At 34.6% G+C, this 18,844-nt stretch overlaps 1 pseudogene; it reads right to left on the bottom strand.

The window, feature by feature from the left end:
• Positions 1 to 6,706: 6,706 nt before the first annotated feature.
• Positions 6,707 to 12,568, bottom strand: LOC149559603 (TORTIFOLIA1-like protein 1; annotated as a pseudogene).
• Positions 12,569 to 18,844: the final 6,276 nt, after the last annotated feature.

Genomic DNA, 18,844 nt, shown 5'->3' on the forward strand with positions numbered 1-18,844 from the left:
TATTCATGCTTTAGTGATGCTCTTCATGATCACTCTTTGTTCCTATTTTCTGGGACACTTCTCTAGTTGGAGACTTCTTCAGTTCCTCACTAGGTTACCTCTTTTTGGGGGAGGGTTTTTTCCACGTGGTTTTCTATCTTTCCTCGTTTTCAAAGGTTGCATCTCTTTGCATTGTACATGGGTACCTAACATGGCCTTGTTGCTAGGACCCATTCTACATTTCATCTTAGTTTTGTGAGCTTAAGGCATTCCCCTAAGTTGCACTTAAGGGGGGTGTTAGAGTAAATAATTAAATATTAATTATTTATTCTATTTACTTAAGTTTACTTAGGTTAATGCATTCATTTAATGGTTGTAGTGATGAGTTGTTGACAACATGGGAGTTTGTTCCCTTCTAGCATGTTCAACCTTTTTGTGGAAGTGTGCTTAGTTGTCAACCTTATCTTCTACCACTTTCCAGCTTGTTCTACAAGCTTCCATGAGGCCTTTATACTTGGGCTCTCTCATTGTATTTTCTCATCTCATTTTCATTGTAAATACATTTTCATTATTTTGTAATATGTTCTCTCTCAAGTTTGTTTAGGGTTTTTCCAAGCTCCATCTCTTCCTTCTTGGTTTGCCTTCAATAGGTTATTTGCATGTAGGTGATCTTCATGAGCTATGGAGTTGGATTTCATCAACTCCTACAACAATATCTGACTAACCCAAGGCTAGATATAGCAAATGAAGTTGGAATTGTTGCAAGATTTCAAGTTGATCCCAGAGAAGCACATTATGCAATAGTCAAAAGGATATTTAGATATCTGAAAGGAACATTAGAGTTCGGATTGTGGTATGATAGATCTAATGATTTCACTTTATGTGCCTATATTGATGATGATTGGTTAGACAGTATAGATGATGGAAAGAGTACTAGTGGTGGAGCCTTCTTTCTTGGAGGAAGATTAGTTTCTTGGCTAAGCAAGAAGCAAGATTGTACATCACAAAGTACAGTGGAAGCAAAATATGTTGTAGTAGAAAACAATTGCAATCAATTTATTTGGATGAAGTAGATGCTGAAGGATATAAGGATAGAAATTAGTGAACCTATTTCCATACATTGTGACATCCAATGTTGGATTCGAAGACCAAGCACATTTCTATTAAGTATCACATGTTGAGAGAGAAAGTTATAGAAAAGGAAATTAGATTGGAGTATGTGAGCACTAAAGAGAATATTGTAAATATATTCACTAAGCCTCTTCCCAAAGAGACTTTTGAGTATTTGTGAGGTATGCTAGGGGTTATGCCCTTTCCTACATCAGAGTAGAAGATGCAAGATTGCATCAGTCCAATGTAATAGAGAACCATTGTTGTCTAGATTGAATGTTGATGCTTCCTATATGAGGGAGTATCTGTGAAGGACATAGTCATATAGGACTCTTGTTGAATGTTGTTTTGAACAGTTTCTTTGAACAATTGAGCTAGTTAGAATCAGTTGTTGTAAAGTTTGATGGTTGTTGAATCCTTTAACATTGATGTCAATGGGGGAGAAGTTTGGCATGAAAAAAATCATGAGAAGATCATGAGAAAGAACATCATGAGGAGAAGACAAGAAAGAACAAGTACAACATGTTCAAAGAAGTACAACATGAAATGACAGTTTGACAGAAAACACATTGAGAGAATGATTGATGAAGAGGATTTGAAAAGAAAGATGAACAGTTTTGTTGGTATTCTTGGAATTGGATGTTTTTCATCTATGTTTCCATCAATGCCAACGGGGGAGATTGTTGGAAGCATGAATGCTGATGATATTCTTGTGGGGGAGTATTATAGATATGTTACTTTCATGACTGAGTTTGTCATTGATGTCAACATAGCAATCTTCTATGATATCTAACAGAAGAACAATGGAAAGATCAAGTTGGTACAGATGACCAGTTGAGTATTCTCACTATTTGAGGTTATGGGAGATACTTCTGAGTATCTAGTATATGTAGTTAACATCAGATGAAGAAATGATAAGTCTAGAAGAATTTATGTACATTTTGGTGATGTTTGTTTTGAGATAGAGTTTATAGAAGCATGTTCTAGTAAACTTGTTATATCTCTTAGCAGAATTGTTATCTTGAGAATTGAGGTTGAGGATGTGAAGAAGACATGTTGGTGATGATGTGGCTAAGTTTTCTCATCATAATATTACATGTACGAAAAGATATTCAAGTTGCAAGGTGAAAGATTAATGTCATCGCTATGTGTAACATGTTCTTGATGTGGTCCTATAATGGTTAATTGAGAAAGTCTAATAGCCGACTCAGGGAATTTTTTTATGGACTCAATATAAAGGAAGGAAATTTTCCTTTATCATATTGTAGAGGTACATGATATGAAGAAGTGATTGTAAGCAACAGAGACAACATAATGCGAAGTTGAGAAGAGCATAGTGGAAGTGAAGGAAACTTCATTGTTGAGGTTTTACTGAGTGATTTGAGCTTTGATATTTGGATCTGGGGTTCATGATCTAGTCTACAAGGTTTGATAGTGTTTGGTTCAGTTGATAGAACAAAGAAAAGAAGAACATTACAGTAAATTACATGTTTGAGTAGTGAGCTCTTCTTGTAGTTTTAAAGAGTTTTCTAGATTCTTCTATAATAGCCTCTCCACCTAAATCATTAATTGCACAACATAGGGCATTAGAAAATAGTAAAGACTGAGAAATGTAGAGTTTACATAAAAGTAAAAAATAGATCATAATTTAAGATAACATGTTTTACAAGCCGACTTGGAAGGAACATTTAAAGATTGTAGAGGTTGTTACAAAACATTTAAATGATGTGGATCACAGATCCCTATGTTGTGCAATCAATGATTCAGATGGAGAGGCTATTATGGAAGGATCTAGAAAATTCTTTAAATAGAGATGATCTTAACCTAGATCATAGAGTGAGAGAGGCATGTAGAGTAAGAGCAAGAGTAGAGAAGTGTATGCATGCAAACAAGGAGTAAAGTGAAGGATTGAGATAAGATCATAAGTCAGTGAAGGGTTCTGTTATCACCTAACAAAACAAGTGACCTATTCATGGTAGTGAAGTGAAAGGGAAAGACAAGTTTATCACACTACTGCATTTGACCTTATTTTTCTACCAAATTTTTTGACCACCAATTAAAAAGGTTTACGTTGGCTGGATTGTAGAAGGAATAAATTCTTTTTTTTAAAAATCTAAGCCCGTGTTGGTTGAAATTTTGACCAACATGGGCTTAACTTTAAAATGAAAAAACATTTTTGATTTCATTGATGTTTGAGCACGCGAAGGAGCTAGAGCTATGTAAGGGTTTTCTTCTACATTGTTTTCTTTTGTGTAATGCTTAAATCCTCAATCAGTACTTGGGCTTTTCGGAGCTGGGATTTACTCGAACTCATCTATGCTTTCGTGGTCCTCTAGAAGCCTGCCGACCGCTCCATATATTTTTGGCCAGGTGGAAAAGAAAAGAAAGCCCCTGATTTCTCAAAGCCCAAGAAGAATAGTTTAATGGAGGTCCTATAGATAATGAATGAAGTCAATATCTACATGAATGAAGCTTGGTGAAAACCATAGAAACAGTGGTATATAGGAAATACTTGAAAATTATAGCTCTAAGGTGCCTTGAAGCAATTTTGTGCTCGTTGGTTCTTTCGTTTGGGACCTTAGAGAAAGGTTTGGGTGATTTTATAGAAGGATAAGAAGCTTGGAGAAAATAGCCATGGAGTTTTCAACCATAGCATTGGTGGTTGCTGTTATAGTGGCATACATGGCATGGTTCAAGACAATAGTAGGTCGTTTGAGAGGGCCCAAGGTGTGGCCAATGGTGGGAAGCTTGCTGGGACTGCTACAAAATTGTGCTAGGATGCGGGCCAAAATGAATTGACATGGTTTTTTCCCCCTACTCGATCGATGCTTAACTAAGATATTCAAAATCTTTACACCTGAATCCTCAACATACTTACTAGTATCCTGCGTTGATTTGATTTGTGTTATGGTACATATTGACTCACTGGTTAGTAATCTTACAACACAAATCTTGGCTGAAACATGTTTTTCTAAAAAGGGCACTTTCTTTTTGATGTAAAGGTTATTGATTTCCACATATGTAGTGACCCCAATTTAGTTCTTCAGTTTGCTTTTGTAGAGTTTCATAATGAAGGTGAGTCCCACATTTGTTTTTTAGTGTAGTTCAGTTTAATTGGTTGTGTGCATGGACAAATTTACATTCATTGGGACTATAATTTGAATGCAATATTGCTCTGCTTGTTTGTGTTTGTAGAGGGTGCAAGAAGAGCTTTGAGCCTTGCAAGAACCATGCTGGGATATTATCCTGTCAGGATCCTTCCTTTAAAGACTACAATTCTTCCAGTTAACCCTACATATCTTCCAAAAGTGAGTGATGTGATCAATCCTTTTTATTTTTATTTATATAAAGATGGGATTATGTGGCAGGAGTTAGGGTGGAATTAATTTTAATTTTTTGGTTGGTACATATACCTATAATATTTTTGTGATGCAAATGAATCTAAATGACTGCGAGGATGCATTGTAGTTGTAGTTTAGTGTTTATCATTTATTTTAATTTCTATCTGCAGTCTGAAGATGAGCAGGAGATATGTGGTCACACAATATACTGTAAAAACATTGACAAAAAGGTGAGGTTTAGAGATTCAATGACATTTAGTGTGTGATATCTAAGTCAAAGTTGCATTGAATTGTGTCATTTTGTGATGGGGACAGAACCCAAGCACAAAATGGACACAACAGGAAAGGGGAAATTTTATTAACTTTGTAAATAAGCTAATACATTCAGTACAGAGAAAATAGACTTCAAAACATGCCCTATGGGCTTACAATAGTATAAATCTAGAGATAATTTCTCCTTTCAGTACCTCCTCTCAAACTCCACTCCGAACTGCCTTTTACAATGCTAGAAATGTTCTTAAATAGACCCCGAAGGGTCAAGGATTAGGAGTATATTCTAGAAAGTGCTAGTTAGCATCCACCGACCAAATAGAAGGCTCCAAAAGCTGCATTAGAAGTCGACAAAAATTGAGAAGAATCCAGAAATGGTAACCGAACTTTCGGGAGGCATAACTTTTGAACCGTAGCTTCGATTGACGAACTGTTTACATTTTTGGAAAGCTCTTGAAGCGCTCTATAGCCCTATGGACAAGCTTTGCTAGTCCCCCATTTTTTGTCTCTTTTTGAGGTCATTTAATGCCCCTAACCTAACTTTGAAGCATTCTTAGGAGGTCTCCAAAAATAAAAAAATTGCAATAACTTTCAAACCGTGGGGCCTTTTGACTTGATTCTTTTTCTGGAATGCTCTAAATTACAATTACATTCATCTGGCCAATTTACACCTTCTAGTTCACCAAAATGATGGCTCAATAACATACTCCTATTTTTTTGACATTTACACGTATCCTAAGGTGTTCAAATACTCTATCCTAGAACACTGATAGTGGGACTGTGATAGTTGGAACCTTTATTTGACCCAAATGGGTATCCAAAAATGAAAACACATGAAACAAAAATTGAGTCTAAGTACATTTTTTTGGTTGACACAAGATTGCCCTTATACCTCTGGATGCTCCTGCATCAGACACCCAAGGTAGATTGAAAAGTGACCCTGTCACTTTATGAATGGTATATAAACTAGCTTATATATCTTTTAAAAATCTCTATCAAATGTCTACATATGTAAGAAATTGATAAAATAAGTATACATATGTAATATCAATAATTAGTGTTTGTGTAACCAATAATATTTATGATGAAGTTAAAAGGTGAACTTCTATAATAGTCTTGGAGATGACAAAATTTTTGCAAAAAGGATGTTGTGATAGAGGAGTAACACCAATTTTTGCAAATGTTTTGGTACAACAATTATGGTGATAATGTAGTTTTTTGAGTCAATTTCATTGACCATGTTTCTTGAGTAGTGTTTTTTTGACAAATATCCTTCTTAATCTTCTTCAAATTCTCCATCAACTGCTCTCTCAAGATTTTACAAACATCTATTTGTGCATTCTCCTTCAACATCCTAAGACACTATATAGTGGTAGTAGAAATATAATTTATCCTACTACTTTTGTAAACTTTGTAGCCAAGGTAAACTTTGTAGCCAAGTACCATAGATGCAAATTCTACATCTTCCTACTTAATATCTTCTACTGTCATAGCTCTTCAATCCCATTTCAATTTTGTCAACTATGTAACCAAATCTCTATATCTTTGTATCTTTGTATCTTGATCTGTGACCTAGATCTGAACCTCTCCTATCTTTCAATTTAGCAAATGAACTTTTACTATAACATCTTCCTACTGAATATCTTCTACTATCATAGCTTTTCGATCCCATTCTCAACTAAATGCTTACTAATGAAGAATTATTTCCAACTCAAAAGTGGAACACGTCCACATATTTGATCTAGCAAGTAGTTCTCCATCTCTTATAATGTGACAAAATTTTTTACTAGGCTGCTAAAATGCTTACAAAATCTCAAAATCATCATGAAATAGTAGACTGGTGTCTATGAAAAAGGAACAACATACTCTTTGGTGGAAGGAAGTGTTCAATTGGGACATTTGCATGCCTAAAGAAGATAACATAGAAAAGCTCTCGACTCATTTTTGTCAATCTCCATTGAAAGAAAGAGAAGTGCTGACATGAAAATTATTTTTTGCTCCTTTGATTACCTACCTTTCAATGAGTCCACCATCCAAAGAATAGACAACTTGGATGCACTCTAAGCAATGAAGTTTCTATTTGAAGAATTAGAAAAATACTTTGATGAAGCCTCTTGTAAGGCTGATAACATGTATTTCTTTACATCAAGAGAGAGGCCCAAATAATCTAAGCCATTGCTTGCGATCAAGTCAACAACCTGAGCATCAAGAAAAAATATAATATAAATGAAATAATATAAGAAACTTATATTGGTTATTTCTTTCAAAATGGTGCTTTGGTTTGGACACTTGTGCAGAAATTTGGAGAAAAGAAAATTAAATGTTGGGCACAGAAGATCCTAGATTTGAAACAAAAATTAGTAAACCCCACCATTGATCTGGGCCAGTCTCCATGACAATCAAGCAAATGTTGAGGGATATAATATTTAAAAAGACCTCTTACGATTTCTTGATAACAGAGAGATGGGGGATGACATGTAAATGATGTAGTCATAGTAATTGTTTTAAGGGACTACACTGATATAATCTTAAAAATTAACAAAAAATCATAACCTTTAGCTAAAGAAATAAACTATAATTATCATTATACCAAAACAAAAGAATACACATCCTATTAGTACAGGTTCATTGGATAAATCATGTGTTCAATCTAGGGGATTATTGAACCCAAGAATTTCTGCATCAACAAGAAATGTTTACCAAAATGGTTCCTTTAGATAAATGTTCCAACACAAGACCAATATGATTCATAAGCCTAATCAACAAGAAAACATCACCAATGTAGAAGACCTTGCCAAATGCTGACTCTACATCCCCTTTCCATAGAAATTCTATTGACTGTGTCCAAACACTCCAAAAACTGACACTGCCCTAACCTATCTTGCTATTAAATAAATTGTCAGTGGCTATTGGCCATGAATTTTCTTTCACAGAATCACACACCTCTATTTTTGCATCCTTGCTTGGAACCTACATACTAGAGAAAGCAATAGCTTCATCTTCTGATACTTGCAATGTGCTCCTTACTGAGGGACCCTCATTAGACCTATTTATGTCTCATGTTTCGGTAAATGATTTTCTTCCAAATTTTCTAATATAGACCTTTGAGTGTCATTTGAAATAAACTCAGTGGTCGCCCTATTTAATGTCCCCTAGACATCTACCAAGGGATTCACCATTAAACCACCCCGCAAGCCTTTGAACTTCCTATCCCATATATCAATCCCCATTTCAGCTCCGTATGATGCACCTCTTCGAAATCTACTCATTGATGACCCCTCAGATGCAACAAGTTATGTAGGTGGGTATTTGCCTTCATTTTTCTTTCAAAATTTGGATCTTAAAAGCATAGAACTAGGGAATTTACAACAAGTAGCCCTTCCATCTTCAATAGTAGTGATCCTACCAATTGATAAAGAAAGATCCTGAGCCATTTCATCTATAGTTCTTTCCAAACCATGTACCCTTTTTTCTAGAGAATGCAACCCATCTTGTGAGCTTCCCATAAATATCTGAAAGCACAACAATTGAAAATAAAATTTAAGTTTTTAACTATCTAGAAATGAAATGCAAGCAACTGTAAACAATGAAAGTACTAAGCACATTGCAAACTTTATGCTCAGTTAATTTTTGATGTATCATCTATGTTCGTACTTCACAATGCACCTAGAAAGTTTTAAATTACATCTAGGCATGCATAAAATCAAATAACATGCTAGATCAACAATGAATACAACTTATGCTTGGTCCTACCATCCATTATAGTTTGTATAAAATTATCCGATAAAAGGATAAAAATATTGCTTAAAAAATGCCCAGAGAAAAGTAGAGAGTAAAAATAATTAGAGCATCCCTTGAACACTCATCATGTAGCCTCTATTAAATGAACATCATCTAGCGGGCCAACTTCTACTTAGAACACAAGAGCCCATATAAATATAATATCTTTAGATTTAGACTTTAGCACATTACTAAGGAACATATCAAAGCTTGTTGACAAAGACATTCTGGGGCAACTATTATTTGCAAGCATCATGATTACCATTTATAGGCACAGACAAGGAAACATGTGTATCAGTTCTTGCTTAGGACATCTCTTCATCATGATTTCTCAACACAACACCACAAAAATATTAAGCTTGAAGAAACATGGGTGCTAAGCTTAAACAATGGCCTCTTCATCATGATTTCTCACCTAGATGTAGTGAGTGCAGTGTTCATTTCATTTTCATTAGAGATGGGTTCTTGTGAACTAGGACTCATGAAACATGGGTCAATGAATTTGACTCAAAACCTACATGGTTCAATCCTAGAAGCAAAAAACTTAAGTTTACCAACCAGAGTTATCAAGAAGTCTAAAGAACTGACATAATCAAAAGAGTTATTGGCACTTTAAAATTTAGATAGTTTCCAGATACATTTTTTTCAAGAAGTACCAGCTAGTTTTAAAGTCAATAATAACTTAAGGAGAAACTAGGATAGCCTTCTTCTACAAATCATCTTTGTCTCTTCAAGAGTTAACATAAAATTTCTCTTATTCCCTATATGTTGCAAATATTCTTAATTCACTTTGACTTTTCGTGCACCTACACTAATATCTTAGTGATCCTCTGAATTTTGCAACATCTGTCAAAGAATTTTGAGCCTTACCCATGGAATTGTGCTGTAAGCTTTCCAAATCCTCGAGAAACAAAATGAACATTTTTACTATGTTGGACTTGGGAATGATTCTATGGCAATAGAAATTACAAGCACTTGACTAACTTTGAAATTTATCATAAAAGCTTTTAGCCTTTTACTAAGATGGGTGAGAAGATAATAGAATTGTTGTCATTAACAAACAACTGAACAAGTAGTTAAACTAGCAATAGCAACCAGAAACACTTATGACAAATTAGAAGCTTTGAGATTGGACTGAATAAAAAATGGCTAGAATTTGACATGAGAAACTTGAATATAAATAATAGAACCTTGCAGTTTGCTTTTTGTTGAATATATGATTCATAATAGAGATGAATGGATCATTATTAGAAAACATAAAAAGAAATAGATTACACGCAATCAAACTGCATGGTATTTATTTCTGATACATTTCAATTGAAGGGCATCTCAAGAGCAATACCTGATAGCTATTCTTGAAAGAATTTTAACAAACAAGTTTGTTATGATATTGACTATAAACTCATATATCTTCAACTCTTCCAATTCAAAACAATGGGATATTTTGCAAACCTAAAAAGATCAAGATTTTGGCAAGTTACCTTCATAAGTTCCAACAAGCTGGATTGTTGATTTTCAATATGAACAAGTTGTTCCCTAATCATGGCCAATTAATTTGAATCATGGCCATTGCACTGGATCTTAAAACTATTTCCACACACATAGCTTGTGTTTTGCTTCTCATTAGGAACAATCTCAACAATGGGTTTCAAATCTAAATGTTGGTTAGTCACAACACATTTGGTGTCACAATCTGAGCATCTGGGGGCTTCTGATTTTTCCACTATCTCTGTATCTTGTATCTTGATCCATGATCTAGATCTAAACCTCTCCTATCTTTTGATTTAGCAAATGAACTTTTACCATAACATCTTCCTGCTTAATATCTTATATTGTCATAGCTCTTCAATCCCATTTCAATTTTGTCAACTGTGTAACCAAATATTTCTTAGTAATCCTTAGAGTAGATACATCACCTCATGCATTGAGGCTTGTGACTACTTCTAAAACTGATGTGTCAGGTAGGGTGGTTGTATTCAAAAACACAACAAGAGTTTGAAATTTCAGAGGTTTAGACACTTGACCTATCCAAAAGACCTCAATTGCTTCAGGAACCTGACTTGCTAAAGCCTTTTACAATACTCCCAATTTAATGATTGTGATCTTACAAACTCCCAATTACTTGGATTCAAGGGATTCTAAGGTTCCAACATAATCCAAATACTCCAATTCCCACAACACTTCCTCAAACTACTCCAAAAGCTCAATTTTCTGCCTACTAACCCTGATGCATACTTGAAATGGGAATAACTCTCTCTTTTCTAAAGGCACTAAGTAAGACAATGATATTTTCAAAAACCCTTTATGGAGTTCTTCAACATATCAAAAGTTTCTACATGACTTCTTTGGACAAACCCCACTATCTATAACAAATGCCCTATTTTAATGCACAAAATTAGCCAATTTAACAAAGGAAGTAGCCTTTGATGATCTCCTATCAATCCAAATTCCTGGAAAGAGCCTACTTATGTCTTAAATTGACCAAATCCCAAAGGAATTAGACTTCAATAACCTGCAAATGTAAAAACCCCAAATTTGTCTTCAAACCCTTATTTTCTAGGGCTTCCTCAATCTGTCGGTTCCACACCCTTCTGAACCAAATTGGGGATGGATTCACCATCAACTGATCATTATACAATGTTCCCAAACACAAAACATACCCTTTGTTTGGCTAGATTAATTACTGCTTACCCAATCCACCATTTCATTGTTATTCCTTCACTATTCTTCACTGCGATCACCTTGCTCACCCACGAATCTGCATTTGAGATGTTAATAAACTATAATATAGGTTAGACCATGTCATTCCATGAAGGTTAGGCCTTTACTTTCATGGCATGATTTCCATTCCTACTAAAGCCTTATTGTGACAATAATGGAAAATTAATAAAATAATGTTTTAAATTAATTGGCATGACAATAGCCTCAAAATAATGGTAAATTCATTCAATAACAACAATGATTGAATAATTTAAACTTTATAATTCAAAAAACATTTAAAATTTTGTGAACTACTTGGTATTTTTTGTTATAGTAAATAATTAATTATTAATTAATTATTCTATTTACTTAAGCTTACTTAGGTAAATGCATTTTATTTATTAGTTGTAGTCTAGGAGTTAGTTATAAGTTGTTGACAGTACATGAGTTTGTTCTCTCCTAAGTCATACTTATCCTCTCACCTTGTTTGAGAAATTTTCACCTCATTTGGATGTATGCTTAGTTGTCACACTTATCTCCTAGCGTCTTCTAGCTTGTTCTAGGAGATTCCTTGAGCTCTTTATATTTAGGCTCTCTCTTTGTATTTTCACAACAATATCACATTTTGCATATTGTAAATACATATTTTCTTATGATTGCATATTTTCTCTCTCTCATGTCCATTTAGGGTTTTTCCCTAGCTCCACGCTCTTCTCTCGTTCACTTCTCTTTGACAGGTTCTTGCATGCAGGTGATCTTGGGTGTCTTCGAAGTTGGATTTCATCAACTCCAACATGGTATCAGAGCCTTCCTGCTGCTGCTTGGTTGAAGGATTTTTGAAGCCATGATTTGAAGTCACAAACCCTTGTTTGTTTGTGCATTTTTCTTCAAATCAGGGGAACAACGAATTTTTGGAGCACATTGGGCCCAAACAGATGCTACCATTAGATTTAAAAGGCACTTTTTAGGTAGGATCCATATAAAATTCATTGATTTTAGAGATAGGGCTCCGAAAGGAAATTTTTTTTTAGATCAGAGGCTGCCGTACAGACTGTATGGACGATTTGCACATTTAAAAAAATTAAAAGAAAATTTAGGCCGTGCTATTGCGACCACTATGGGGCCGCCCGCACACAACTTGCTATCCGCCTGCACAAGTTGCACCACCCAAAATCCGTCGGACCTCCTCTGCAGAGCTTCTCTCGGTGGCGCCTCGTGATCCAGAAAAATCTGCTGGCTTCTATGCTTAGTCTCACAACCTCTGCCGGTGAAAACTCCTCTCCATAGCCTGTCCTCTACCTACCTGTGTGGAGCCACAAATTTTGAACATGTGTCTTCTGCCTGCGTGTCAGCACCGCTTCAGCCCAGTCAGTGCTACCCTCCTGCATGGTAGCCTGTTATTTGTCGATAGTGACAACTATCACTTGGTCAGCAACACAGTTACCCATGTGGGTTTACAACCACTTGGCACAGTGCGAGGGTGACACGTGGGCCCACCACGTCACCCCTGCCACGTGGACCTGCCACATGGCCTCTTTTTTTACTGTGATGACCTTCAAGCTATCAATTTTAATGCCATGAAATGCTGACATTAGCATGATGTCAGCCCTACATCATCATCCTTATTGCACCTCTCCGGGGTCTATTTTGGACCTACTTGCAATTTTTTGGCCATAACTTGAGCATGCATAGGTATTTTTCCGATCCGAAAGAAGCACTGAAAAGATGGTTTCGAGATGTAGACATTGGTATATGTATTTTTAGATTTTGATGCATTTTTATTGCCCATTTTTTTAGTTGAAGTCTGAAGTTGTGTTTTTGACTCTAGCTTGCTTATCTTTTGTGTCCCATGCCCTTTTTTTGAAAACGTTATATTTTTGGAAAGCTGGTTCTGTCATCTTTTCAAAAATGTAATTTTTTTCCTCAGTTTTTGGCCCATGCTCTTTCTATCATGTTTTTGGCATTTTTTTTCTATGGTGGATATCTTGAGTGTTTTAGGCCTGAGGATCATTTTCTTGGCATGGTTTCTTTTGTTTTGGGTTGTCCTTTCTTTTGTGTCATCTTTTTCCTTGTTTTGATCATTGTAGACATCATTTGTAAGCTCTTTTGTATATGCATTGAGATAAAGTGTCACTTTTGCATTCTGGGGATCATGAACATTATTTTTGAGTCAGTTGTACATGCACTATTTTTATAAAGCACCATGGGGGGATAGGTGTTTGTTGTCTTAGGCATTCTCCCTTTGTCAAGTGAGTGTCCCTTCCACAACATTAGCTCTATGCAGCATCAGTGTGACCGTGTCTTTATAAGTGTCTATACCTCTTCCTCTCTTGTCATTCTTGGTTTGTCTGTAGGAGACTTTGGCCCACCTTCTCAGTTTCCTATCATCTCACCCCATCTGCATTAAGGGGGGGTTATGCTATTGTTCTAATGCATCCATGGTTTGATGGTTTGATAGTGTGAACTATGTATTCAGTAGTTGATTCTATATACAAGGCAATTGCAGTGGCTGGCTACCTATGCATTTTAGTGAAGATGGATCATCTACCATATAGACATGCTCAGTTCATGCCATCTTCTTCCTTGGTGGTACTTCAGATCAATAGTTTGGCAGATTTATGGCTTCTTCAAGCTTCAGTGATGCTCTTCATGATCACTTCTTATTCCTGTTTTAGGGGACATTTCCCTAGTTGGAGGCTTCTTCAGTTCTTCAATAGGTTTTCACCATTTTTTGGGGGAGGGTTTTTCCCACGTGGTTTTCTCTCTTTCCCCATTTTCAGAGGTTGCATCTTTTGCATTTGTTCATGGGTACCTAACATGGCCTTGTTCTTGGGACCCATTCTACATTTTCATCTTAGTTTTGTGAGCTTAAAGCATTTCCCTAAGTTGCACTTAAGGGGGGGTGTTAGAGTAAATAATTAATAATTAATTATTTATTCTATTTACTTAAGCTTACTTAGGTAAATGCATTTTATTTATTAGTTGTAGTCTAGGAGTTAGTTATAAGTTGTTGACAATACAAAAGTTTTTTCTCTCCTAAGTCATACTTATCCTCTCACCTTGTTCAAGGAATTTCCACCTCATGTGGATGTATGCTTAGTTGTCACACTTATCTCCTAGCATCTTCTAGCTTGTTCTAGGAGATTCCTTGAGCTCTTTATATTCGGGCTCTCTCTTTGTATTTTCACAACAACATCACATTTTGCATATTGTAAATACATATTTTCTTGTGTTTGCATATTTTCTCTCTCATGTCTGTTTAGGATTTTTCCCTAGCTCCATGCTCTTCTCTCCTTGGCTTCCCTTTGACAAGTTCTTACATGCAAGTGATCTTGGGTGTCTTTGGAGTTCGATTTCATCAACTCCAACATTTTCTACATTTATGAAGATAGATTCTCTTGGTGGTGTGTATTCTCATGATTCTGTTATAAGGTTGACTATTTGATGAAAATTTTAATGGTTGTTGTATGAGACTATTTAAATGTCCTTTATAAATTCAATTCAATTTCATCATAATTCTTTTCTGAAAGCATTGAAAGATGAATTCTTCTTTTCTAGCTAGATATTATCTTTTATCCATTTCCCCAGTAACTATCCTCATCTAGTATGCAAAATTATTGCATTTCCCCTGAATGATTATTGATTGTTTGACTAATTGTGAATCGGCATAAATCCCATGCAATTTCCATTTAGTTTAATTAACAAGATTTTTTGTATTTTTAGTCATTATTGTCATTTTAAATGATTGCTTTATGGCTGGATACATTTTGAAAAAGCACTCTAAAGTGCATTTTTCCTGATCAAATTTCCAGGGTTTAGAGTTCACCATAATTTTAGTAGATGGCAACACTGCAGGATATTGGAGTTGTTGCAGAACTACACCTTCTCACTACTTTGGTTTTCTTGTTGGCATTTGCAATTCTCTGATTGCAGCCTATAAATGATAGGGTTTACTTCCCAAAATGGTACCTGAAAGGGTTGAGGCACAATCCAATCAATTTGAGGACATCAACAGGGAGATTCATTAATTTAGACTAGAGAATCTACATCAAATTCTTGAATTAGATTCCAGAGGCTCTAAGAATGCCTGAATCTGAGCTCATTGAGCATGCAGGTCTTGATTCTGTTGTTTACTCGAGAATATACATTGTTGGGTGAGTACATGCTTTCTATATTCTAAAGTCAAAATGAATGATTGCTTTCTAATGCTTCTCTAAAAGATCCTTAGGGATGTATTGGTTTCTACCATAAATATTTATCTGTATGCATGAACTATTCAAATAGTTAGTGCTTGCACCTTTTATAAATAGCTTCATTACAGTGTAATTTCTGTAAGAAAATCTCCTCATAAATAGTTTGTATCTATTGACATATTTTAATATTTTCTTTTTCTTTTTTTCATTGTTTTAAAAAGCCATTAAGTTGTTAGCAAATAATTGCTAGAGTGGTGTTTGAAAGGAGAGACAGAAAAGCACATTGCAGAGAATCAACATAGATCCTTCAAAACAAAAGATGTTGAAGTAGTATACAATTTAAATAGTGATACTGTGAGCTAAAACTTTACAGTCAATTTTTTTAAACTTATGTTTATTACTAGATTTTCTATTTGGATTTTTCAATTGTGGATGTGTAGTTTTTTCTCAAATTGATTTGTTCATGTGAAACAAGCTATCAAATCAAAACCCTTTTGTATCTTGTTCATTAGCTCCTTAAGGCATCTAGATTCCATTTATTTAACTATCATCAAGTAGCAACAACTAGCATTTTAATTTGACTTTTTTGTGACAACACAAAACAAAATTGTGTGCAAAGTACAACTAGTCTACTGAGTACATGCAAAGCTCCTTGAGACCCCTGTAAAATTAAAACAAACATAATTATAATGTATGTACACATCATATATTATCATTTGAGGTTAGCATTAAATGAAAATATCTACTTTGATTTATGTTTTTTCTCTAGATGTTGTATCAGATGATCAACAGTCAAGGCTGCATTGAGTTTTTTAGCTTTTAAATAGGCATAATCTTGCAAGGATGAGAAGCACAATTCCTCATTAGCTAAATTGAAGAATGGTAGGTTTTAGAAGTGATTCCACTGGACATCAACCAATTTTTCATGCCATTATAGATAATCATTCCATAAACTAGATAGGCCTAACAAATTTGCTCCAAAGTGCGATATACTCCCATTCTCATCATGTGAAGTCCTTTTCCAAAAGTGATCGTATTTTTTTCTGTAGCCATAGAGGGTTGTTGTTCCCACCTATATAACTCCACACTAAATATATTGATTATTTTATATCCTAGCATTAAAATTGCCAACTAGAACTGTTTCTCCTGGAGTGTTGGAAGTAAAAAAATGCATTGTTTTAATGCAACATAGAGTCATTTTTATCTATACTTATCTTCTTGTAGAACTTCCAATCTTTCTGGAGTAAAGTAACAAACAACCAAACTAATGATTACTTCATCTCTCTTATTTTCAGCCTTATGAACTGTTTATTTGGGTCTTCTTTTTCTACTTTTACAATTACGCTCCACATTCTAGATAGTAGGCTTGTGATCCCTCTATGTCCTTTACCTATTTCAATTCATTCATTTCAAATCGAGATTTTATTTTATCCTTAAAATTTTGCAACTTTCGATCTATCATGGTCACGTGTTTTTGTAAAAATAATGTCTTTACCTTTTCCTATGGGTCCCAATCATGATCCTTTTATTTTATATGATCAACTTTCTCAACTTAAATTATTATTAGTCAACTGAAAGCAATGTAGAAAGCATTCACATAGTTCATGTCTAACAAGATGCATATACTATTTAGCATGGAAATCCTTGTAGGTGAAGTGTGTGTGTGTATGTACACACACACACACACACACACACACACACACACACACACACACATGTGTATAACTTCATGAAAAATTTGTAGGCTCAATCAGCAAGAAACACCAACCTCAAATTTTACAATGCAGAAGGAACTGACCTTTGAAATGCAAAGTGTTTATAATGTAGTAAGATTTGCCTCAGATCTTCTTCAAGGTCTTTAACAAATTTGCCTTGTAATTCTAAATAATCCACTAAGATTTGAAACAGTGTTTTTCAATAAATGCTCTAAACCTAGAATATACCTTCATAAAAATTATGCCTTAGATCTGCTCATCATATTTAAAATAAGCCTTCACATGTCTATTCACTTAGGTCTGATTTAGGTCTTCCACAAATTTGGCTTATAATTATGCTCTTGAATCTTTTAAAATCTTCTTTGTATTCAAATGATATTTAATGAATTGATTGATACAAATTTCCTCAAATGACTCCTTACTTATATCCACAATACCCTTCTTATCACTACAAATAAGAGCCATCAGAGTAGAGCTCTCAAGTTGACTCACTTGTAACTAGTAATGGTGTTGCACTACATAATTATGAGAAAAGAGTTATACTTAGTAAAAAGGATCCTATCTCTAATATCTTTCTATAAAATATAAATAAAGATACATTGAATATCATGATAAGGTACAAGATAAGATATTTGAGCGTACACATGTTTAAATCTACCAGTAAAATAACTAACTTTTTCTTTAACTAATTTCTTACAATGCATCAAATCAGTTAAAGAAATATGAGGGCCAATATTATTTTTAAATTATTGAATGAAATCATTAGCAATAGTTTGGAAAGAATCAATAGAATAAGGAAGTAGAGAGAAATACTATTGTAAGGCTCTATCCCTAAAAATACATGGGAACAACTTATCCATGAGCCTATAATCATGAGAAAAATTGCTACATATAGTTTGGAATGTTTTAACATGAATTGCATGATCTGCCTTACCAATATAGGTCTCGAGATGAGGTACCTCAGCATGTTAGGAATGTTGTACTTAGATTGAGTGAATTGAGCTACTTGTTGTTGCAACATAGTGATGGTTTGAATCAAGATAGTAACAATAGGATCAGAAGACATGATAGTTAAGTATTTAATAAAAAGGAAGAAAAAGGTTCACCAAAAGAAGAGAAAAACTAACTCCAAAAAGAAAGGGGCTCAAGTCATATTCACCAAAATGTTTAGGGGTAAAAGGGAGATTATTTAATAGGATGTAGATATCCACTTCTTGTCACTAAGCCATTCAAAGTATATGTAAAGGGAAAGATATAATCCTCAAATACGATTCATCTTTATAACCCAAATTAGATTAGAAAGACCCAAAAAGAGAAAGCGTGCCAATTCTAAATTTGAATTGTAAAGAAGAATGGAATATAAGGAAACATAATCTTAGAACTATATGTGATAAAACTGATCTAAATGATTAAATTATGTAGATCTATATGTTAAAAAAAATATACACAACCTAATTAAGATATAGATCCGAGATGAAGATGTGAAAGAAAATGAAATGTCCCTTCTCTGATTTTGTATGATATTTCCAATCTTTAATCGGATCTTTAAGATCAAACAACTAATATCACAAAGATCCTCCAAATTTCTCAAAAAACCCCAAATCGGGTATGCCGAAAATAGTGCCAAAAAGCTTCACAGCTTCACCTGTTATTAATAAATCTGAAAGTGGAAATTTTTACAGAAAGTTCAGCAGCATAACAGCCTACACAATGACATTTCCAGATCTATATAGCCTTTACACAACAGCTCACAAAT

The sequence above is a fragment of the Cupressus sempervirens genome, chromosome 5 (assembly GCF_028749045.1).
Source record: "Cupressus sempervirens isolate cs-2001-9-10 chromosome 5, ASM2874904v1, whole genome shotgun sequence".
Taxonomy (NCBI): Eukaryota; Viridiplantae; Streptophyta; class Pinopsida; order Cupressales; family Cupressaceae; genus Cupressus; species Cupressus sempervirens.